Genomic DNA, 24,583 nt, shown 5'->3' on the forward strand with positions numbered 1-24,583 from the left:
CTAGTCTAGTATAATATAGATAATTTACTATGTATTAGACATCTTTGATCACTTTAGATCTGAGGAACATCTTGGATGATTAGTTCTTAGATCATGGGGGCTGGCCATTCGGCCATGCCTGGACCTTTCACTTATGTATTTTCAACGGTCGAGTTTCTACACACCATAGATTAAGGGTGTGGACTCTCTGTACCTCAAGTTTCAATACAATTACTATTATTTTCTATTCAATTCTCTTTATTCTTATTCCAAGATATACGTTGCACTTCAACTTGATGAATGTGATGATCCGTGACATTCATCATCATTCTCACCTATGAACGCGCGTGACTGACAACCACTTCCGTTCTACTTTAGGCCGGGCGCATATCTCTTAGATTCCCCAACAGAATCTTCGTGGTATAAGCTAGATAGATGGCGGCATTCATGGGGATCCGGAAAGTCTAACCTTGTCTGTGGTATTCCAAGTAGGATTCTGGGAATCCGGAAAGTCTAACCTTGTCTGTGGTATTCCGAGTAGGATTCCGGTATTGAATGACTGTGACGACTTTCAAACTCCTGAAGGCTGGGCGTTAGTGGCAGACGCAAAAGAATCAAGGGATTCTATTCCAACCTGATTGAGAACCGACAAATGATTAGCCGTGTTATGATAGAGTATTTGGACCATTTTCACTGAGAGGATGGGATGTAGCCATCGACAAGGTGATGCCTCCAGACGATTAGCCATGCAGTGACAGCGCATAGGACCATTTTCCCGAGAGGATGAAAAGTAGCCATTGACGACGGTGATGCCTACATACAGCTTGCCATGGAAAGGAGTAAGAAGGATTGGATGAATGTAATAAGAAAGTAGAAATACAAGAGGAGCATAGCATCTCCATACGCCTACCTGAAATTCCCACTATTGATTTACATAAGTATTTCTATCCTATTTTATTTTCTGTTTATTATTAATTTTTGAACTTATTATAAACCATTTAATCTGCCTAACTGAGATTTACAAGGTGACCATAGCTTGCTTCATATCAACAATCTCTGTGGGATCGACCCTTACTCACATAAGGTATTACTTGGATGACCCAGTACACTTGCTGGTTAAGTTGAACGGAGTTGTGTCCACACATAGCCAATAGCCATTAAATAAATCTCATGCAAATACAAAGAGGGTCACAATTTCGTCCACCAACTGCACTGCATTCTTCAGTGAGAAACACTTTTTCAGTTTCTCTCCAATCCTTCTTATGACTTAAGATCTCTTTCATGAACTTAGCATAAGAAGGTATTTGCTCAAGTGCCTCTGCAAACGGAATCTTTATTTCAAGAGTCCTTAGATAGTCTGCAAAGCGGGCAAATTGCTTATCCTGTTCCGCTTGGCAGAGTTTCTGAGGATAAGGCATCTTGGCTTTATATTCTTCAACCTTAGTTGCTGCAGGTTTATTCCTTATAGAGGTGGTTGGAGAAGCCTTTTTAGAGGGGTTACTACCAGCACTCTCAGGTGTCTGATTCCCCATTGGCGTTTGAACACCAGGATTGGGTGAAGAATGGGCGTTTAACGTCAACTTTTCCCCCTTTTCTGGCGTTTGAACGCCAGAACTGGGCAGGGAATGGGCGTTTAACGCCAGCTTTCCCCCCTTTTTGGCGTTTGAACGCCAAGAGTATTCCTCTCTGGGCTCTTACTGTCCTCAGAGGGATTTTGGACAGTGGTTTGGTTATCCTCTGTCAATTGTTCCTTTATTGGCTTTTTGCTACTTTGAGCAGTGTTATTCAATGTCTTCCCACTCCTCAGTTGAACTGCTTGGCATTCTTCTGTTATCTGTTTAGATAACTGCTGTTTTGCCTGATTCAACTGTGATTCTATGTTCTTGTTAGCAATTTTAGTTTCTTGGAGCATCTCTTTAAATTCTGCTAACTGTTTTGTCATCAGGTGTAATTGCTGATTAAGCTCAACCATCTATTCTTGAGGATTAGGATCAGTGGCTACTACCATAACTTCTTCTTTTGTAGAGAACTCATTGCTAGAGTACAAATGTTGATTTCTAGCAACAGTATCTATAAGCTCTTGAGCCTCTTCAATCGTCTTCCTCATATGTATAGATCCACCAGCTGAGTGGTCTAGAGATATCTGAGCTTTTTCTGTAAGCCCATAGTAGAAGATGTCTAACTGTACCCACTCTGAAAATATTTCAGAGGGGCATTTTCTTAGCATACCTCTGTACCTCTCCTAGGCATTATAAAGGGATTCATTATCCTCTTGTTTAAAGCCTTGGATGTCCAGCCTTAGCTGTGTCATCCTTTTTGGAGGGTAAAATTGATTCAGGAATTTGTCTGATAACTGTTTCCATGTCTTTATGCTTGCTGTAGGTTGGTTATTCAACCACCTTTTAGCTTGATCTTTTATAGCAAATGGAAACAGTAATAGTCGGTAGACATCCTGATCCACCTCTTTATCACGTACTGTGTCAGCAATTTGTAAGAATTGTGCCAGAAACTCAGTAGGTTCCTCCTGTGGAAGACCGAAATACTGGCAATTTTGCTGCACCATGATAATGAGTTGAGGATTTAGCTCAAAGCTGCTTGCTTTAATGGGAGGTATACAGATGCTACTCCCATATGCAACTGTAATGGGTTAGCATATGACCCAGAGTCCTTCTGGACTGCTCAATTCCACTTAGGTCCATGATGGAGAAAGGGAATATGATATGGATTCACAAGTAAAGTAATATTTTTTTTTTGATTAAAGGTGACCGAAAAATTTAAAATAAAATAAAATAAAATTTCGAAAACTAAAAAAAATAAGATCAAAACAAATTGAAAACTAAATCAATTAGTTAATAAAAAAAAGATTTTGGAATTAGCAATTGAAAAGATATAATTGAAAATTATCTTGAAAAAGATTTAATTTTTTTTGAAATGAGGAAAGAGAAAAACAACAAAATGACACCAAACTTAGAATTTTTAGAAAATCAGACACAAATTTTCAAAAACTTAAAGGAAAACACAAAGAAGACACCAAACTTAGAATTTTTAAGGATCAAGAAAGGACTAAGGACATGCAAATTCGAAAAATAAAAGAAAACAAAAGCATGCAATTGACACCAAACTTAAAATATGAAACTAAACTCAAATAAAAGACTCTAAACCAACAAAAATAAAACAGTCATAATCTAAGCAACAAGATAAACCATCAGTTGTCCAAACTCAACAATCCTCGGCAACGGTGCCAAAAACTTGGTGCACAAAATTGCAATCACACTTTTGCAATCCCGCACAACTAACCAGCAAGTGCACTGGGTCGTCCAAGTAATACCTTACGTGAGTAAGGGTCGATCCCACGGAGATTGTCGGCTTGAAGCAAGCTATGGTTATCTTGTAACTCTTAGTCAGGATATCAATAATTCTCAAGTTTAATTGTGAAAAGTAGAAGAACATGAAATAAATACTTGTTTTGCAGTAATGGAGAACAGGTTGAGGTTTTGGAGATGCTCTATCTTAGGGTCCTATTAATAGTGAACTAGTAACCTAGGGTATACAGAAATGAGTAAATGACGTAAAAATCCACTTCCGGGGTCCACTTGGTGTGTGCTTGGGCTGAGCATTGAAGCTTTCATGTGTAGAGACTTTTTCTGGAGTTAAACGCCAGCTTTTATGCCAGTTTGGGCGTTTAACTCCAATTTTTGTGCCAGTTCCGGCGTTAAACGCCGGGAATTCTAAAGCTGATTTGCAATGCCAGTTTGGGCCATCAAATCTCAGACAAAGTATGGACTATTATACATTGCTGGAAATCCCAGGATGTCTACTTTCCAACGCAATTGAGAGCGCGCCAATTGGGCTTCTGTAGCTCAAGAAAATCCACTTCGAGTGCAGGGAGGTCAGAATCCAACAGCATCTGCAGTCCTTTTCAGCCTCTAAATCAGATTTTTGCTCAGGTCCCTCAATTTCAGCCAGAAAATACCTGAAATCACAGAAAAACACACAAACTCATAGTAAAGCCCAGAAAAGTGAATTTTAACTAAAAACTAATGAAAATGTAATAAAAACTAACTAAAATATACTAAAACATACTAAAAACAATGCCAAAAAGCGTATAAATTATCCGCTCATCATTTATGCTTGACCCAAGGTCACACAGGGCCTTCTCAAAGGTCATGGTGCCTATGGTACAAAGTATTAAAAACTTCCCAGGATCCTGTCTCTTTTGAGGTAATCTCTGCCTAGTCAAGTCATCCAGTGCTTTGGTGAGCAAAGGAGGTTCGTTCTCCCAAGTCTCATTACCAAATAACTTGTCATTTAGCTTCATGATTGCTCCAAGGTACTTAGCAACTTGCTCTTCAGTAACATCTTCATCCTCTTTAGAGGAAGAATACTCATCAGAGCTCATGAATGGCAGAAGTAAATCTAATGGAATCTCTATGGTCTCATTATGAGCCTCAGATTCCCATGGTTCCTCATTAGGGAACTCATTGGAGTCCAGTGGACGTCCATTGAGGTCTTCCTCAATGGCGATCACTGCCTCTTCCTCCTCTCCAAGTTCGGCCATGTGGGTCATGTTAATGGCCTTGCATTCTCCTTTTGGATTCTCTTCTGTATTGCTTGGAAGAGTACTAGGAGGGAGTTCAGTAAATTTCTTACTCAGCTGACCCACGTGTGCCTCCAAGTTTCTAATGGAGGACCTTGTTTCAGTCATGAAACTTTGAGTGGTTTTGATTAGATAAGAGGCCATGGTTGCTAAGTCAGAGTGGCTCTGCTTAGAATTCTCTGTCTGTTGCTGAGAAGATGATGGAAAAGGCTTGCCATTGCTAAACCTATTTCTTCTATCATTATTATTGTTGAAACCTTGTTAAGGTCTCTGTTGATCCTTCCATGAGAGATTCGGATGATTTCTCCATGAAGGATTATAGGTGTTTCCATAGGGTTCTCCCATGTAATTCACCTCTTCCATTGATGGGTTCTCAGGATCATAAGCTTTTTCTTCAGATGAAGCGTCTTTAGTACTGCCTGGTGCAGCTTGCATTCCAGACAGACTTTGAGAAATCATATTGACTTGCTGAGTCAATATTTTGTTCTGAGCCAATATGGCATTTAGAGTATCAATCTCAAGAACTCCTTTCTTCTAATTCGTCCCATTGTTCACAGGATTCCTTTCAGAAGTGTACATGAATTGGTTATTTGCAACCATTTCAATGAGTTCTTGAGCTTCTGCAGGCATCTTCTTCAGATGAAGAGATCCTCCAGCAGAGCTGTCCAATGACATCTTGGACAGTTCAGATAGACTATCATAGAAGATACCTATGATGCTCCATTCAGAAAGCATGTCAGAAGGACACTTTCTGATCAATTGTTTGTATCTCTCCCAAGCTTCATAGAGGGATTCACCTTCCTTCTGTCTGAAGGTTTGGACCTCCACTCTAAGCTTACTCAATTTTTCAGGTGGAAAGAACTTTGCCAAGAAGGCATTGACTAGCTTTTCCCAAGAGTTCAGGCTTTCTTTAGGTTGTGAGTCCAACCATATCCTAGCTCTGTCTCTTATAGCAAAAGGGAATAGCATAAGTCTGTAGACCTCAGGGTCAACCCCATTAGTCTTGACAATGTCACAGATTTGCAAGAATTCAGCTAAAAACTGATGAGGATCTTCCAATGGAAGTCCATGGAACTTACAATTCTGTTGCATTAGAGAAACTAATTGAGGCTTAAGCTCAAAGTTGTTTGCTCCAATGGCAGGGATAGAGATGCTTCTCCCATAGAAGTCGGGAGTAGGTGTAGTAAAGTCACCCAGCACCTTCCTTGCATTGTTGGCATTGTTGTTGTTTTCGGCTGCCATGTCTTCTTCTTGTTTGAAGATTTCTGTTAGGTCCTCTACAGAGAGTTGTGCTTTAGCTTTTCTTAGCTTTCACTTCAAGGTCCTTTCAGGTTCAGGGTCAGCCTCAACAAGAATGCTTTTGTCTTTGCTCCTGCTCATATGAAAGAGAAGAGAACAAGAAAATATGGAATCCTCTATGTCACAGGATAGAGATTCCTTGAGATGTCAGAGGAAAAGAAGAATAGAAGGAGGAGGTAGAAGAATTCGAACTTATCAAGAGGGATAGAGTTCAAATTGTGCATTGAGGATGAGTGTTAGTCCATAAATAGAAGGATGTGAGAAGATGGGAACAATTTTTGAAATTAGAGTAAAAGATTTTAAAATAATTAAAAGAATTTTTGAAAATTTGATTGATGATTTTCGAAAACTAAAGTTGGAAAAGAAATAAAGTGATTTTTGAAAAAGATTTTGAAATTAGAAATCAAAAAGATATGATTGAAGACTATTTTGAAAAAGATGTGATTGAAAAGATATGATTGAAAAGTTATGGTTTTAAAGAGATATGATTGAAAAGACATGATTGAAAAATAATTTAAAAAGATTTGATTTTTAAAATTGATGACTTGGCTAACAAGAAATTTAAAAGATATGATTCAGACATTAAACCTTTTTCAACAGAAAAGGCAACATACTTGAAATGTCGAATCAAATCATTAATTGTTAGCAAGTATTTTTGAAAAATGGAAAGAAATTGATTTTGAAAATATATTATTGAAAAGATATGATTTGAAAAAGATTTGAATTTGAAAAATTATGAAAACTTGAAAAAAAATTTGAATTAAAAACAAAATATTCCCTCTTGTGCCATCCTGGCGTTAAACGCCAGTTTTCCTTCCTCACTGGGCGTATTGAACACCCAGCTTTTTCTGTGTAATTCCTCTGCTGTATGTTCTGAATCTTTAATTCTCTGTATTATTGACTTGAAAAGACACAAAGAAAAAAGTTTTTGAATTTTTAATGATGAGGAATTGATGAGCGGATAATTTATACGCTTTTTGGCATTGTTTTTATATAGTTTTTAGTAAGTTTGAGCTACTTTTAGGGATGTTTTCATTAGTTTTTATGTTAAATTCACATTTCTGGACTTTACTATGAGTTTGTGTATTTTTCTGTGATTTCAGGTAAATTCTGGCTGAAATTGAGGGACTTGAGCAAAACTCTGAAAAAGGCTGACAAAAGGACTGCTGATGTTGTTGGAATCTGACCTCCCTGTACTCGAAATGGATTTTCTGGAGCTAGAGAACTCCAATTGGCGCGCTCTCAACGGCGTTGGAAGGTAGACATCCAGAGCTTTCCAGCAATATATAATAGTCCATACTTTATTCGGAGATTGACGACGTAACTTGGCGTTAAACGCCAAGTTCATGCTGCTGTCTGAAGTTAAACGCCAGAAAAACGTCATGATCCGGAGTTGAACGCCCAAAACACGTCATAACTCGGAGTTCAACTCTAAGAGAAGCCTCAGCTCGTGGATTAATCAAGCTCAGCCCAAGCATACACCAAGTGGGCCCCGGAAGTGGATTTATGCATCAATTACTTACTCATGTAAACCCTAGGAGCTAGTTTATTATAAATAGAACATTTATCTATTGTATTAGATATCTTTTGACCACTTTAAGTCTTTGATCATTCGGTCACTTGATCATGGAGAGGGCTGGTCATTCGGCCATGCCTGAACCTCTTTCACTTATGTATTTCCAACGGTGGAGTTTCTGCACACCATAGATTAAGGGTGTGGAGCTCTGCTGTACCTCAAGTATTAATGCAATCCTATTTTCTTTTATTCAAATCTCTCTTATTCGTATTCCAAGATATTCATTCGTACCCAAGAACATGATGAATGTGATGATAAGTAACCCTCATTATCATTCTCACTTATGAACGCACGTGATTGACAACCACTTCCGTTCTACATGCAACCGAGCTTGAATGTGTATCTCTTAGATTCCCCAACAGAATCTTCGTGGTATAAGCTAGATAGATGGCGGCATTTATGAGGATCTGGAAAGTCTCACCTTGTCTGTGGTATTCCGAGTAGGATCCTGGGAATCCGGAAGGTCTAACCTTGTCTGTGGTATTCCAAGTAGGATTCTGGTAATGAATGACTGTGACGTACTTCAAACTTGCAAGTGCTGGGCGTTAGTGACAGACGCAAAAGAATCAAGGGATTCTATTCCAGTAGGCGCAGGAACCAACCAGTGATTAGCCGTGCTGTGACAGAGTGCGTGAGCGTAGTTTTCACTGCGAGGATGGGATGTAGCCATCAACCATGGGTGATGCCTCCAGACGATTAGCCGTGCGAGTGACAGCCGCATAGGATCATTTTCCCGAGAGGATTGAAAGTAGCCACCGCTGATGGTGAACCCCTATACACAGCTTGCCATGGAAAGGAGTAAGAAGGATTGAGTTGAAGCAGTAGGAGAGCAGGCGTCCTTGAGCCATACAGTATCTCCATTCGCTTATCTGAAATTTCCACCAATGAATCTGCATGAGTATTCTATCCCTTTTATTATTTATTTTCTTATTTCTATTTTTAAAACCCATAAACCAATTTAATCTGCCTAACTGAGATTTACAAGGTAACCATAGCTTGCTTCATACCAACAATCTCTGTGGGATGGACCCTTACTCACGTAAGGTTTATTACTTGGACGACCCAGTACACTTGCTGGTTAGTTGAACGGAGTTGTGAATTCAACCAGTGCCATAATAATGATTTCATACAAAATAGTTAGAACATTGATCACAATTTCGTCCACCAAGTTTTTGGCGCCGTTGCCGGGGATTGTTCGAGTATGGACAACTGACGGTTCATCTTGTTGCTCAGATTAGGTAATTTTCTTTTCAAAAACTTTTTCAAAATTTTTCTTTTTCGTTTTTCCAAAAATATTTTCGAAAAAAATTAATAAAAATCCAAAAAAATCATAAAATAATAAAAATAAAAAATATTTTGTGTTTCTTGTTTGAGTCTTGTGTTAATTTTTAAGTTTGGTGTCAATTGCATGATTTTAAAAATTTTTCTTGCATTTTTCGAAAATCCCATGCATTCATAGTGTTCTTCATGATCTTCAAGTTGTTCTTGATAAGTCCTCTTGTTTGATCTTGATGATTTCTTGTTTTGTGTCTTTTCTTGTTTTTCATGTGCATCTTTGCATTCATATTTTCCATGCATTAAAGATTTCTAAGTTTGGTGTCTTGCATGTTTTCTTTGCATTAAAAATTTTTCAAAATTATGTTCTTGATGTTCATCATGATCTTCAAAGTGTTCTTGGTGTTCATCTTGACATTCATAGTATTCTTGCATGCATTCATTGTTTTGATCTAAAAATTTCATGCATTGAATATTTTTGTTGTTTTTCTCTTTCATAATTAAAAATTCAAAAAATCAAAAAAATATCTTTTCCTTATTTTCCTCCAAATTTTCGAAATTTTGGGTTGACTTGGTCAAAAATTTTTAAAATTAGTTGTTTCTTACAAGTCAAGTCAAAATTTCAATTTTAAAAATCTTATCTTTTCAAAATCTTTTTCAAAAATCATATCTTTTTCATTTTTTTTATAAATTTCGAAAATTTCAAAAATCTTTTTCAAAATATTTTCAAAATCTTTTTCTTATCTTTATATCAAATTTTTGAAAATTAGCTAACAATTAATGTGATTGGTTCAAAAATTTGAAGTTTGTTACTTTCTTGTTAAGAAAGGTTCAATCTTTAAGAATCTTATCTTGTAGTTTCTTGTTAGTTGAGTTTTTTAAAAATTAAATCTTTTTCAAAATATCTTTTTATTAAAATTTTTATCTTATCTTTTTATCTTTTATCTTATCTTTTTTAAAAATTTTATCTTTTTCAAAATTTGATTTCAAAATATCTTATCTAACTTCTTATCCTCTTATCTTTTTCAAAATTTGATTTCAAATCTTTTTCAATCAACTAACTAACTTTTTGTTTGTTTCTTATCTTTTTCAAAACCACCTAACTACTTTTCCCTCTCTAATTTTCGAAAATTCTCCCTCTCTTTTTCAAAAATTCTTTTTGTTTTAAATTTTAATTTTAATTATATTTTGTCTTTGATTTTCGAAAATTACTAACCTCTTTTTCAAAAATTATTTTTGAAATCTTCCTTCTCTTTTCTTCTTCTATTTAATTATTTAATTACTAACACTTCTCTTCACCTCTCTTCATCCAAAAATCCGAATCCCCATCTCCATTCTTCTAACCCCTTTCTTCTTCTACTAACATAAGGGAATCTCTATACTGTGACATAGAGGATTCCTCTTTCTTTTCTTGTTTTCTTCTCTTTCATATGAGCAGGAACAGGGAAAAAGGCACTCTTGTTGAAATTGATCCAGAACCTGAAAGGACTCTGAAGAGAAAATTAAGAGAAGCTAAATTACAACAATCCAGAAACAACCTTTCAGAAATTTTCGAACAAGAGAAGGACATGGCAGCCGAAAATAATAATAATAATGCAAGGAGAATGCTTGGTGACTTCACAAAGCCAACGTCCAAGTTTGATGGAAGAAGCATCTCCATTCCTGCCATTGGAGCCAATAACTTTGAGCTTAAGCCTCAACTAGTTGCATTAATGCAACAAAACTGCAAGTTTTATGGACTTCCATCTGAAGATCCTTATCAGTTTTTAACTGAGTTCTTGCAGATCTGTGAGACTGTAAAGACGAATGGAGTTGATCCTGAAGTCTACAGACTCATGCTTTTCCCTTTTGCTGTAAGAGACAGAGCTAGAATATGGTTGGATTCACAACCTAAGGATAGCCTGGACTCCTGGGATAAGCTGGTCACTGCCTTCTTGGATAGATTCTTTCCTCCTCAAAAGCTGAGCAAGCTGAGAGTGGATGTTCAAACCTTCAAACAAAAAGATGGTGAATCCCTCTATGAAGCTTGGGAAAGATATAAGCAGTTGACCAAAAGATGTCCATATGACATGTTTTCAGAATGGACCCTATTAGATATATTCTATTATGGTCTCTCTGAATTTTCGAAAATGTCATTGGACCATTCTGCAGGTGGATCTATTCACCTGAAGAAAATGCCTGAAGAGGCTCAAGAACTCATTGACATGGTTGCAAACAACCAATTCATGTACACCTCTGAGAGGAATTCCGTGAATAATGGAATACCTCAGAAAAAAGAAGTTCTTGAAATTGATGCTCTGAATGCCATATTGGCTCAGAACAAAGTGTTGACTCAACAGGTCAACATGATCTCTCAAAATCTGAATGGGCTGCAACATGCATCCAACAACACTAGAGAGGCAGCTTCTGAAGAAGCTTATGATCCTGAGAACCCTGCCATGGCAGAGGTTAATTATATGGGTGAACCTTATGGAAACACCTATAATCCATCATGGAGAAATCATCCAAATTTCTCCTGGAAGGATCAACAAAAGCCTCAACAAGGCTTTAACAATGGTGGACGCAATAGGCTAAGCAATAACAAGCCATATCCATCATCTTTTCAGCAACAGACAGAGAATTCTGAACAAAACACTTCTAATTTAGCCAATATTGTCTCTGATCTGTCAAAGGCCACTTTCAGTTTCATGAATGAAACAAGATCCTCCATCAAGAAATTTGGAGGCACAAGTGGGCCAGCTGAGTAAGAAAGTCATTGAAACTCCTCCCAGTATTCTCCCAAGCAATACAGAAGAAAATCCAAAAGGAGAGTACAAGGCCATTGATGTGATCAATGTGGCCGAATGCACAAGGGAGGAGGAGGACGAAAATCCTAGTGAGGAAGACCTCCTGGGACGTCCCTCAAGCAAGAAGGAGTTTCCCATTAAGGATCCAAGGGAATCTGAGGCCCATACAGAGACCATAGAGATTCCATTAAATCTCCTTCTGCCATTCATGAGCTCTGAAGACTATTCTTCCTCTGAAGAGGATGAAGATGTGACTGGAGAGCAAGTTGCTCAATATTTAGGAGCTATCATGAAGCTGAATGCCAAGCTGTTTGGTAATGAGACTTGGGAAAGTGAACCTCCCTTGCTCATTAGTGAACTAGATACTTGGATTCAGAAAACTCTACCTCAAAAGAAATAAGATCCTGGCAAGTTCTTAATACCTTGTACCATTGGCACCATGAGCTTTTTCAAAGCTCTATGTGATCTAGGGTCAGGGATAAATCTTATGCCACTCTCTGTAATGGAGAAGTTAGGGATCATTGAGGTACAACCTGCCTTGTTCTCATTGCAATTGGCAGATAAGTCATTGAGACAAGCTTATGGAATAGTAGAGGACGTGCTAGTAAAGGTTGAAGGCCTTTACATCCCTGCTGATTTCATAATCTTAGACACTAGGAAGGAAAAGGATGATTGCATCATCCTTGGAAGACCTTTCCTAGCCACAGCAGGAGCTGTGATAGATGTCAACAGAGGTGAATTAGTCCTTCAATTGAATGGGGACTACCTTGTGTTTAAGGCACATGGCCATCCCTCTGTGACAAAAGAGAGTAAGCATGAAGAACTTCTCTCAGTTCAGAGTCAAGAAGAACCCACACAGTCAAACTCTAAGTTTGGTGTTGTGAGGCCACAACCAAACTCTAAGTTTGGTGTTAAGACCCCATATCCAAACTCTAAGTTTGGTGTTGGGACTACACTAACATTGACCTGATCACCTTGTGGCTCCATGAGAGCCACTGTCAAGCTATTGACATTAAAGAAGCGCTTGTTGGGAGGCAACCCAAGTTTATTTATCTAATTTTTATTATATTGTTATTTTGTGTTTTATTAGGTACATGATCATGAGGAGTCACGAAAAAATCAAAAAAATTAAAAACAGAGTCAAAAACAGAAGAAAAAAATTTTTCACCCTGGAGGACGCACGGGCTGGCGTTCAACGCCAGTAAGGTGCATCTGGCCGGCGTTCAACGCCAGAACAGAGCACCATTCTGGCGCTGAATGCCAGAAACAAGCAACATCCTGGCGCTGAACGCCAGGAATGTGCCCAGAGAGGAAAAACTGGCGCTGAACGCCAGTAACAAGCATGAAACTGGCGTTCAACGCCAGAAACATGCTTTACATGGGCGTTGAACGCCCAGAACGTGCACCAATGGGCGTTTAAACGCCAGAATGGTGTGCCAAGGCAATTTACATGCCTATTTGGTGCAGGGATGGAATTCCTTGACACCTCAGGACCTGTGGACCCCACAGGATCATCTCAGGATCTGTGGACCTCACAGGATCCCCACCTACCTCGCCCTCTCTCTTTCCATTCATGGTCATTCCTTCTATTTTTCATTCACCACCTACATCTATCCACTCTTCCCCATACACCCCACCTACCCTTACAATTCAACTTCTCTTTCCCACCCAATCCCACCCATATAGCCGAATCCATCTCCCCTCACTCACCTCCATTTTCTTCTTCTTCTTCTTCCTCTCTTCTTTCTTCTCTTGCTCGAGGGCGAGCAATATTTTAAGTTTGGTGTGGTAAAAGCATAGCTTTTTTGCTTTTCCATTACCATTAATGACACCTAAGGCCAGAGAAACCTCAAAGGGAAGACAAAAGCTTCCACCTCTGAGTCTTGGGAGATGGAAAGACTATAAGCCGTCATAGCTCAGTGGTAGAACATGTGGCTGCAAATCAAGAGATCCCTGAGATACCTCAGGGAATAAGTTATCCTCCACACAAATATTGGAAGCAACTAAGGGTAGAAACACCAAAATTACTAGGAATCATTCAACAGAAGCAAGGAAGAGACATAGAGGAGCTCAAAAAGCACCATTGGACCTTCAAGAAGGCGCCACCCTCACTCAGGTGGATTCATTCCTTGTTCTTTATTTCTTTCTGTTTTCGGTTTTTAATGTTGTGTTTATCTATGTTTTGTGTCTCTACTTCATGATCATTAGTATGTAACCATGCCTTAAAGCTATGAATAAAATCCATTAATCCTTCACCTCTCTTAAATGAAAAATGTTTTAATTCAAAAGAACAAGAAGTACATGAATTTCGAATTTATCCTTGAATTTAATTTAATTATATTGATGTGGTGGTAATACTTTTTATTTTCTGAATGAATGCTTGAACAGTGCATATTTTTGATCTTGTTGTTTATGAGTGTTAAAATTGTTGGCTCTTGAAAGAATGATGAACAAAGAGAAATGTTATTGATGATCTGAAAAATCATGAAATTGATTCTTGAAGCAAGAAAAAGCAGTGAAAAAGGAAGCTTGCGAAAAAAAAAGTGGCGAAAAAAATAGAAAGAAAAAGAAGGAGCAGTAGAAAAAGCCAATAGCCCTTAAAACCAAAAGGCAAGGGTAAAAAGGATCCAAGGCTTTGAGTATCAATGGATAGGAGGGCCCAAGGAAATAAAATCCAGGCCTAAGCGGCTAAATCAAGCTGTCCCTAACCATGTGCTTGTGTCATGAAGGTCCAAGTGAAAAGCTTGAGACTAAGTTGTTAAAGTCGTGATCCAAGGAAAAAGAGTGTGCTTAAGAGCTCTGGACACCACTAACTGGGGACTCTAGCAAAGCTGAGTCACAATCTGAAAAGGTTCACCCAGTTATGTGTCTGTGGCATTGATGTATCCGGTGGTAATACTGGAAAACAAAGTGCTTAGGGCCACGGCCAAGACTCATAAGTAGCTGTGTTCAAGAATCAACATGCTTAACTAGGAAAGTCAATAACACTATCCGAAATTCTGAGTTCCCAGAGACGCCAATCACTCTGAACTTCAAAGGAAAAAGTGAGATGCCAAAACTATTCAGAAGCAAAAAGCTACAAGTCCCGCTCATCTAATTAAATTAATATTCATTGATATTCTGGAATTTATAGTATATTCTCTTCTTTTATCCTATTTGATTTTCAGTGGCTTGGGGACAAGCAACAATTTAAGTTTGGTGTTGTGATGAGCGGATAATTTATACGCTTTTTGGCATTGTTTTTATATAGTTTTTAGTAAGTTTGAGCTACTTTTAGGGATGTTTTCATTAGTTTTTATGTTAAATTCACATTTCTGGACTTTACTATGAGTTTGTGTGTTTTTCTGTGATTTCAGGTAAATTCTGGCTGAAATTGAGGGACTTGAGCAAAACTCTGAAAAAGGCTGACAAAAGGACTGCTGATGTTGTTGGAATCTGACCTCCCTGTACTCGAAATAGATTTTCTGGAGCTAGAGAACTCCAATTGGCGCGCTCTCAACGGCGTTGGAAAGTAGACATCCAGAGCTTTCCAGCAATATATAATAGTCCATACTTTATTTGGAGATTGGCGACGTAACTTGGCGTTAAACGCCAAGTTCATGCTGCTGTCTGAAGTTAAACGCCAGAAAAACGTCATGATCCGGAGTTGAACGCCCAAAACACGTCATAACTCGGAGTTCAACTCCAAGAGAAGCCTCAGCTCGTGGATTAATCAAGCTCAGCCCAAGCATACACCAAGTGGGCCCCGGAAGTGGATTTATGCATCAATTACTTACTCATGTAAACCCTAGGAGCTAGTTTATTATAAATAGAACATTTATCTATTGTATTAGATATCTTTTGACCACTTTAAGTCTTTGATCATTCGGTCACTTGATCATGGAGAGGGCTGGTCATTCGGCCATGCCTGAACCTCTTTCACTTATGTATTTCCAACGGTGGAGTTTCTGCACACCATAGATTAAGGGTGTGGAGCTCTGCTGTACCTCAAGTATTAATGCAATCCTATTTTCTTTTATTCAAATCTCTCTTATTCTTATTCCAAGATATTCATTCGTACCCAAGAACATGATGAATGTGATGATAAGTAACCCTCATTATCATTCTCACTTATGAACGCACGTGATTGACAACCACTTCCGTTCTACATGCAACCGAGCTTGAATGTGTATCTCTTAGATTCCCCAACAGAATCTTCGTGGTATAAGCTAGATAGATGGTGGCATTTATGAGGATCTGGAAAGTCTCACCTTGTCTGTGGTATTCCGAGTAGGATCCTGGGAATCCGGAAGGTCTAACCTTGTCTGTGGTATTCCGAGTAGGATTCCGGTAATGAATGACTGTGACGTACTTCAAACTTGCAAGTGCTGGGCGTTAGTGACAGACGCAAAAGAATCAAGGGATTCTATTCCAGTAGGCGCAGGAACCAACCAGTGATTAGCCGTGCTGTGACAGAGTGCGTGAGCGTAGTTTTCACTGCGAGGATGGGATGTAGCCATCAACCATGGGTGATGCCTCCAGACGATTAGCCGTGCGAGTGACAGCCGCATAGGATCATTTTCCCGAGAGGATTGAAAGTAGCCACCGCTGATGGTGAACCCCTATACACAGCTTGCCATGGAAAGGAGTAAGAAGGATTGAGTTGAAGCAGTAGGAGAGCAGGCGTCCTTGAGCCATACAGTATCTCCATTCGCTTATCTGAAATTCCCACCAATGAATCTGCATGAGTATTCTATCCCTTTTATTATTTATTTTCTTATTTCTATTTTCAAAACCCATAAACCAATTTAATCTGCCTAACTGAGATTTACAAGGTAACCATAGCGTGCTTCATACCAACAATCTCTGTGGGATCGACCCTTACTCACGTAAGGTTTATTACTTGGACGACCCAGTACACTTGCTGGTTAGTTGAACGGAGTTGTGAATTCAACCAGTGCCATAATAATGATTTCATACAAAATAGTTAGAACATTGATCACAATTTTGTCCACCAGGAATAATCAAAATGCAACTAAAATCAAATAAACAATGCATGCAAGACACCAAACATAGAAGTTTGTATACTATTGACACTAACAAATTAAGAATGCATATGAGAAACAACAAAACACTCAAGACAAGAGAATTTAAAGATTAGAACAAGGAAATCATCAAGAACAACTTGAAGATCAATGAACGACACAATGCATGCAATTTTTTTGAAAATTAGATGAATGCAATTGACACCAAACCTAAAAGTAGACACTAGACTCAAACAAGAAATATAAAAATATTTTTGATTTTAAGATTTTATAAATTTTTTTGGATTTTTCGAAAATTATATGGAAAAGAGATTCAAAATTTTTAATAAGAATTCCAGGAATCATGCAATGTTAGTCTAAAGCTTTAGACTAAAGAAATTAGACATGGCTAGCCAAGCTTCAGCAGGACATTACATTCAAGAGCTAAATTGATGAGAATCAATCAGCTTTGGTGATGATGAAAACATCACCTTGAAACTCTAGAATTCATTCTTAAAAATTCTGAAGAAAAATACCTAATCTAAGCAACAAGATGAACTGTCAGTTGTCCAAACTCAAACAATCCCCAGAAACGGCGCCAAAAATTTGGTGTTGTTGCCGGATGAAAACTTGGCACTGTTATTGCAGGAAACAAATGCGAAATTGTAGTTAGGACATTTAATTCCCCAACAACGGTGCCAAAAACTTGGTGCACGAAATTATGATCATCAATGGCGCCATCAACATCGTACGCTCAATTGCAATCTCAACTCTTTATCACAACTTCGCACAACTAACCAGCAAGTGCACTGGGTCGTCCAAGTAATAAACCTTACGCGAGTAAGGGTCGATCCCACAGAGATTGTTGGAGGATTGATAAATGGTTATGGAGGATTGATAATTAAAAGATGAATAAAACATAAAATAAAGATAGAGATACTTATGTAATTCATTGGTGAGAACTTCAGATAAGCGTATGGAGATGCTTTGTTCCTTCCATCTCTCTGCTTTCCTACTGTCTTCATCCAATCATTCGTACTCCTTTCCATGGCAAGCTGTATGTTGGGCATCACCGTTGTCAATGGCTACAGTCCCGTCCTCTCAGTGAAAATGTTCAACGCACTCTGTCACAACACGGCTATTCATCTATCGGTTCTCGATCATATCGGAATAGAATCCAGTGATTTTTTTGCGTCTGTCACTAACGCCCCACTTATCGCGAGTTTGAAGCTCATCACAGTCATTCAATCCTTGAATCCTACTCAGAATACCACAGACAAGCTTTAGACCTTCTGGATTCTCTTGAATGTCACCATCAATTCTAGCTTATACCACAAAGATTCTGATTAAGGAATCCAAGAGATAAACACTCAAGCCTTGTTTGCTTGTAGAATGGAAGTGGTTGTCAAGCACGCGTTCATAAGTGAGAATAATGATGAGCGTCACATAATCATCACATTCCTCATGTTCTTGGGTGCGAATGAATATCTGTGAATAAGAATAAGCTGAATTGAATAAAAGAACAGTAGTAATTGCATTAATACTCGAGGTACAACAGAGCTCCACACCTTAATCTATGGTGTGTAGAAACTCCACCGTTGAAAATACATAAGAACAAGGTCTAGGCATGGCCGAGAGGCCAGCCCCCAATGATCTAAGAACTAGACGTCCAAAGATGATCCTAAGATCTCAAGTGATCAAAAGATGAAAATACAATAGTAAAAGGTCCTATTTGTAGATAACTAGTAGCTTAGGGTTTACAAAGATGAGTAAATTACATAAAAATCAACTTCTGGGCCCACTTGGTGTGTGCTTGGGCTGAGCATTGAAGCTTTCATGTGTAGAGACTTTTCTTGGAGTTAAACGCCAGCTTTTGTGCCAGTTTGGGCGTTTAACTCCCATTCTTGTGCCAGTTCCGGCGTTAAACGCCAGAATTCTTGAGCTGACTTAGAACGCCTGTTTGGGCCATCAAATCTCGAGAAAATTATGGACTATTATACATTGCTGGAAAGCCCAGGATGTCTACGTTCCAACGCAATTGAGAGCGCACCAATTGGGTATCTGTAGCTCCAGAATATCCACTTTGACTGAAGGGAAGTCAGAATCCAACAGCATCTGCAGTCCTTTTTAGCCTCTGAATCAGAGTTTTGCTTAGGTCCCTCAATTTCAGCCAGAAAATACCTGAAATCATAAAAAAACACACAAACTCATAGTAAAGTCCAGAAAAGTGAATTTTAACTAAAAACTAATAAAAATATAATAAAAACTAACTAAAACATACTAAAAACATACTAAAAATAATGCCAAAAAGCGTATAAATTATCCGCTCATCAGTTATCTAATCTTTAATGGTAATAATTAACTAAAACCCTTCTCCTATCTCTCATATTCCCATACTCAAAATTAAGCCCAAAAGCCTTAAAATGGTGTTAAAGAAGCTTACAACCATGTTGGGAAGTTTAAATAGTTGAAAATAAAGTTTAAAATTATGAAACAGGACGTGTGAATCCGCACAGGGGTGTGCGTGCGCACGCCCAGGAAGGTTTTGAAAGTGTGCGTATGCACAGGGATGTGCGCGCGCACAAGTAATAAAATTTATAAAGTCTGTTTACTCGCACAGGCTATGCAAGCTCCCTTAACAGACGTCCCTCCCTGACTTGTGCCTGTGCACAGGGCTATGCGTCCGCACAGGTCGTAATTCTTCATTGATGTGCGCGTGCACAACCAAATGCTAGCGCTGCTACCAGAGCCCTATCCCCCGCCTGTGCATACGCACAGGTCTATGCGTACGCACATAATAGAATTTTCGTAGGGTTGTGTGTGCGCACAAGGCTGTGCATGCGCACAAGGCTGTGCATGCGCACAAGGCTGTGCATGCGCACATATCAGAAAGTCCTGAAATTCTACAACTTTGCAGAATTTCAGATTTTGAACACCAAATTTGAATTATCATAACTTCCTCTACAAAATTCCAAATTTCAGAAATTTATATTGATTCAAAGGGTTTTCAAAGATCATTAATTCTAGGCAAGTTTCATCAGATTTTGAAAACCGAGGCAAAAGTTATAATCAGACAAAGTTCATCAAAAACCAATTTTTACCTAAAAACACAATTTCCTCAATTTCTTTGTAAAACACAACCAAACCAATCCAAACCATTCCGACTCCAATTTTCATCAAAATCACACCCTATGACATATTACCCCAAGCCTACCACATTTTTCTTCACCTTGCCTCATCCTCAATATCAACATCAATATATTACATATTTCAATCCTCATTAACAATTTCCAACTACATTACTAATTCATCACATCAATATCACATATATATCCACTCAATTCCCTTCTCAACTTCACACATCATTCATTCTCATCCTATCCTTATCAATCATTATAATCAAATTCAACAATCCTCAAATCACCATAAACTATCATTCAATAATTCAACAACCATTCAAATCCAAACCTATCCTATGGGTCACTAGCCTATGTGTCCATGAATATTATATACTACATAGAGGAAACCGAAACCATACCTTGGCTGATTCCCAATATGCCTTTAACCCGCAAATGAGCACAAGCAAGCTCTCAACTCCAAACCAAGCTTTCAATTCCACTCCAACAAGCACAAATAAGCTCCAAAAGCTCCCAATATCACAATAACCAAACTATACACATATAAATCACCACAAATCAGCTTAGGGCTTAACATAAATCAAATTTCACAAGGGTTTAGTATCTCTTACCTCTCCCAACAGATTTGAGGCCAAAATCCAAGGCTAAGCAAGGATTAGAGCAAACCTAAACATCCAAAATCACAAAATCTCACTTAACCCAAAACCCTAGATTTTCGAAACTTTAAAAGGAGGAACAAAAAAGATTTAGTGATTACCTTACTACTTTCTTGGATGGGTTTTGTAGAGCTCGTCCCAAGAAATGCGTAGCCACAAACAGTGCGGTGATCGGAGCTCTGTAGCTCAAGATATTGCGAAAAGAAGAGAGGGGTGAATAGTGTTTCTTCGTCTTCCTCCTCTCCTCTCAATTTCTGAAGTGTGTGTGTTTAATGATGAATGGGTTCATTAATGAGCCCTTATATACGTTGGACTTGGGCCCAACTTGGGCTCGGTTCAATTCGTTAGCGTTTTTAGCCCGTTTGGCCCAACTTCGGCCAAATTTTTAATACTAACTTCCGGTTTTCCATTTCTAATATATTTTCTAAGAGGTTTGACCATTCTCACTGTTTCTCGCACAGTACCGGGTAGACTTGAACCGGTTCAACTGTCGGTTAATGATTTTTTATGGTTTTTGGTAGAAAACACATTTTCTGACTCGGAAGGACCTACTGAGTTCAAAAATTATATTTAAATCCCCTAATTCTCATCCTAACTTTCTGGAATTTAACTTTGGCATTTAAATGATTTTATTCGTAAAAGCGCTGGTTCTTACATCCTCCCTTCTTTAAAAAGATTTTCGCCCTCGAAAATTTGGATCACGTGTTGTAATATATATATATGCTTATATATATCCTCCATGAAGCATCCTACTTTTGACGTTGCCAAATCAAAGTTGCCAATGCATCTCTTTCACCATCATCCTACCGTGTCGATTTTCTCTCTTGCCAACTCCTCTAGAGAATAGTTCACTCGGAGAGGTAGAAAATAAGCGGATTTGGTTAAGTGAACCACAATCACCCAAACCGCATCGAATCCCAACCTAGTCCTCAGCAAACCGATCACAAAGTCCATCGCAATTTTTTCCCACTTCCACTGAGGAATCTCAAGTGGTTGTAGCATTCCTGACGGCTTCTGATGCTCTATCTTTACTTTTTGGCATGTCAAACACTTGGATACCACTATAGCTACATCACCTTTCATCTCAGGCCACCAGAAAATCTTCTTTAAGTCATACTACATCTTCGCACTTCTGGGATGAATAGGAAATCCGCTATAGTGAGCCGCCGACAACAAGTCTTGCCTCAACCTCCCAACATCCGGTATGCAATTTCTTCCCTTATATCTCCATAATCCTTCACCATCTTTAGTGAAATCCTCACGCCTCTTATCATCAACTGGTTGGAACAATTTCTGAAGCTTCCGCTCATCTTGCTGAGCCCTCTGAATCTCCGTCTTAAACATGCGTGAAATCTACAACTGGCTCAAACAAGCTCTTCCGGCAACATCACCAATGTCCAGCTTAAGATCCACAAACTTATCCACTAAATCCACTTCTTGGATTCTCACCCAAGCAATTGTTAAAGATTTCCGACCCAATGCGTCTGCGACTACTTTTGCCTTTCTAGGGTGATAACTCAGTTCAAAATCATAGTCCTTTAGCAACTCCACCCGTCTTCTCCAATGCATTTTAAGCTCTTTCTAGTCAAATACATACTTGAGACTCTTATGATCAGAAAAGACGCTAAACCTCACTCCCACAGGTGGTGCCTCAAAATCTTCAGTGTAAACACAATCGCCGCTAATTCCAGGTCATGAGCTGAATAGTTCACCTCATGTTGTCTCAGCTGACGCGATGCATAAGCCACCACATTATGGTGTTGCATCCACACGCAACCTAAACCCTTCAGAGCAGCATCACAGTATACTTCGAACGGTTCATGCAGTTCCAACAAGATTAAAACAAGTGCTGAAGTTAACTTCTCCTTCAAAGTATGAAAACTTGCTTCACACTCCGACATCCAAACAAAGGGCGCTTCCTTTCTTGTCAATTTAGTGATCGGTAATGCAATTTGGGAAAATACTTTAATGAATCTCCGATAATATCTGGCTAAACCCAAGAAGCTTCTGACTTCCATCACCGTTGTTGGTCTTCCATATCCCATCACTGTTTCTGCCTTAGATGGATCTACGACTATTCCTCCCTTGCTCACCACATGACCTAAGAGCTTCACTTCTTCCTTCTAGAACTCACACTTCGACAACTTAGGGTACTACTTTCGCTGCGTCACTCTGATTATTGTCATTACGAATCCAAAAATTTTTCTTAAATCAAATACCAGTTTTGTAATATTTTTCAAAACCTTTAAAGCAAGTCCAATCTAATTGAGACCATTGTTAAAACCTTATCAAAAGAGTAAAAAAGATTTTTAATTTGTAAATTAATCATCTTAAAGCCCGATTTTCCTAAATTCATTGAAAACTTTAAATCAAAACCTTTAAATTTGAATCTCTGTTGATAAGCTAGATTTACAACCAAAATCATAAGTCAACAAAATCTTAGGACTCACTTTCCTTTTAAATTCGTGTCATTTGATCAAAAGTTCCAATCCTAGTTTCAAAATCAAATCATTCAAACCAGAATTTCAAACCAGGTTTAAAAATCCATCTAAGCTTTAAAACCTTCTTCAATAGGAACGATGATATTCTATACTATGAAGATAAGTTGAGGTTTGGCCATCGGCTTCATAATTACCTCAATCTTGTTGTTGTGATCGACCCGCCACATGTGTTCTTCGGAGTGGACAATCTTTAACCAATTGTCCTGGTGTGTCGCACTTGTAACATAGTTTCTTACCCAATTGGCATGGCCTATTCGGATGGTAGTTCCCACACTCCTGACATTTCATATTAGGGGAATAAGCTCTTGACCACTTCCCTTCACCATTTTTCTTAAGGTTTTGTCCCCTTGGTCCAAGGTGATTGTCGCATTCCCTACTAGTGTTTACTCCATGAGTGTCCCTTGACGAGGCCACCGTCTTCGCGTTCTCTTTAACCACTCTTTCCTTGTTCACTAGATCGGAGAAAATACGGATCTCCATAGGAGCCACAGCAATCCTGGTGTCGTCCTTCAAATCCCTTTGATACTTAACACACTTCCAGCTTTCATAGGCTTCTAGAGCACCCTGACACGCCTTAGAGAACCTACAAAGTTCCTCAAATTTGCTTGTATAATCTGCCACCGACAAGGAACCCTGCTCCAGCTGCAACAATTCCATCTCCTTTGCTTCCCTTGCAGACTCAGGAAAATACTTCTTGTAGAAGGCCATCTGGAACACATCCCAAGGAATGTCGGCGTTTTGAAGCTGTAACAAGTGGCACTCTGCTTGCCACCAATGCTGGGCCTCTTCCTGAAGCTGATAAGCAACAAACACCACATATTGGTTGTGCGGGACATGCTGTGCCTGCGGCGCACGCTCCTTCGCTTGGAACCAGTTGTTCGCTCCTGTGGGAATTGTTAAACCTTTGAAACTTGGCGGATGCACCTAGAGAAAAGTTACTAAGGTCATCGGAGCACCTCCCGTGTTGTCTCTGCTCCCTTCAACATTCTCATCCGCATTTCCTTCACCATTCCTGTTTCCGTTCTGGCCGATTGACCTAACCTCTGCACAACTTGCAGAGTCGCAATAGTGTTAGCTTCCATGGTGTTCGCAAGGTTTGCCATTGCCGCAATGAACTCGGCATGGTTATCGGCCGGTGGCTCATTCCTTTCTACAGCAAACATTCGATATCAAGGTGATCAGTCTCAATATCAAAGGTCTAGTGCTTCAATTATTCCAAAAAGGAACTCACAAGTAAGCATGCTATGAAATATCAAGTAGTTAACCTAAATAGCATGAAAGAAAAAAATGACTCAGAGTATGCAATGAAGCACAATCGGTCCATCCCTTAGGCTCACGAGGACAAACCGCTCTGATACCACTAAATGTAACAACCTAAATTAGCCTAAGCTTTACCTCGCATCGTAAAGCAAAGGTTAGTCAAGGATTACGACAATTCTAAGCTCATACATAATATATATATATATATATATATATATATATATATATATATATATATATATATATATATATATATATATATAGAGAGAGAGAGAGAGAGATAGAAGATAGTATAACCTAGAAGCCCGATGAAGGATATAGCTCAAAACAGGATTTGAAAAGCGCAAAACATACTAACAAAGCTACTAGCTTAAGGCACAAGAAATAGATTTAAGATAATAAAAGATAAATATATAATATCATAAGAAACTAGCCACGGCTCGCAGAGTTTAAGCCGGCTAGTCATATATAACCCATATATGAATCCAAATAATAAAAAAAACAGCTTATACAA

The 24,583-nt window shown here is 38.7% G+C and overlaps 2 non-coding genes across 2 annotated transcripts; one reads left to right on the top strand and one right to left on the bottom strand.

The window, feature by feature from the left end:
* Positions 1–5,305: 5,305 nt before the first annotated feature.
* Positions 5,306–5,413, top strand: LOC112699706 (small nucleolar RNA R71). The gene has a single exon (XR_003152648.1). It is a non-coding gene; the product is annotated as a small nucleolar RNA R71 (small nucleolar RNA).
* Positions 5,414–10,693: 5,280 nt separating this feature from the next.
* LOC112699926 (small nucleolar RNA R71) lies at positions 10,694–10,797 on the bottom strand. The gene has a single exon (XR_003152857.1). It is a non-coding gene; the product is annotated as a small nucleolar RNA R71 (small nucleolar RNA).
* Between the last annotated feature and the right edge of the window lie 13,786 nt (positions 10,798–24,583).

This window comes from Arachis hypogaea, chromosome 6 (genome assembly GCF_003086295.3).
Source record: "Arachis hypogaea cultivar Tifrunner chromosome 6, arahy.Tifrunner.gnm2.J5K5, whole genome shotgun sequence".
NCBI classification, from domain to species: domain Eukaryota; kingdom Viridiplantae; phylum Streptophyta; class Magnoliopsida; order Fabales; family Fabaceae; genus Arachis; species Arachis hypogaea.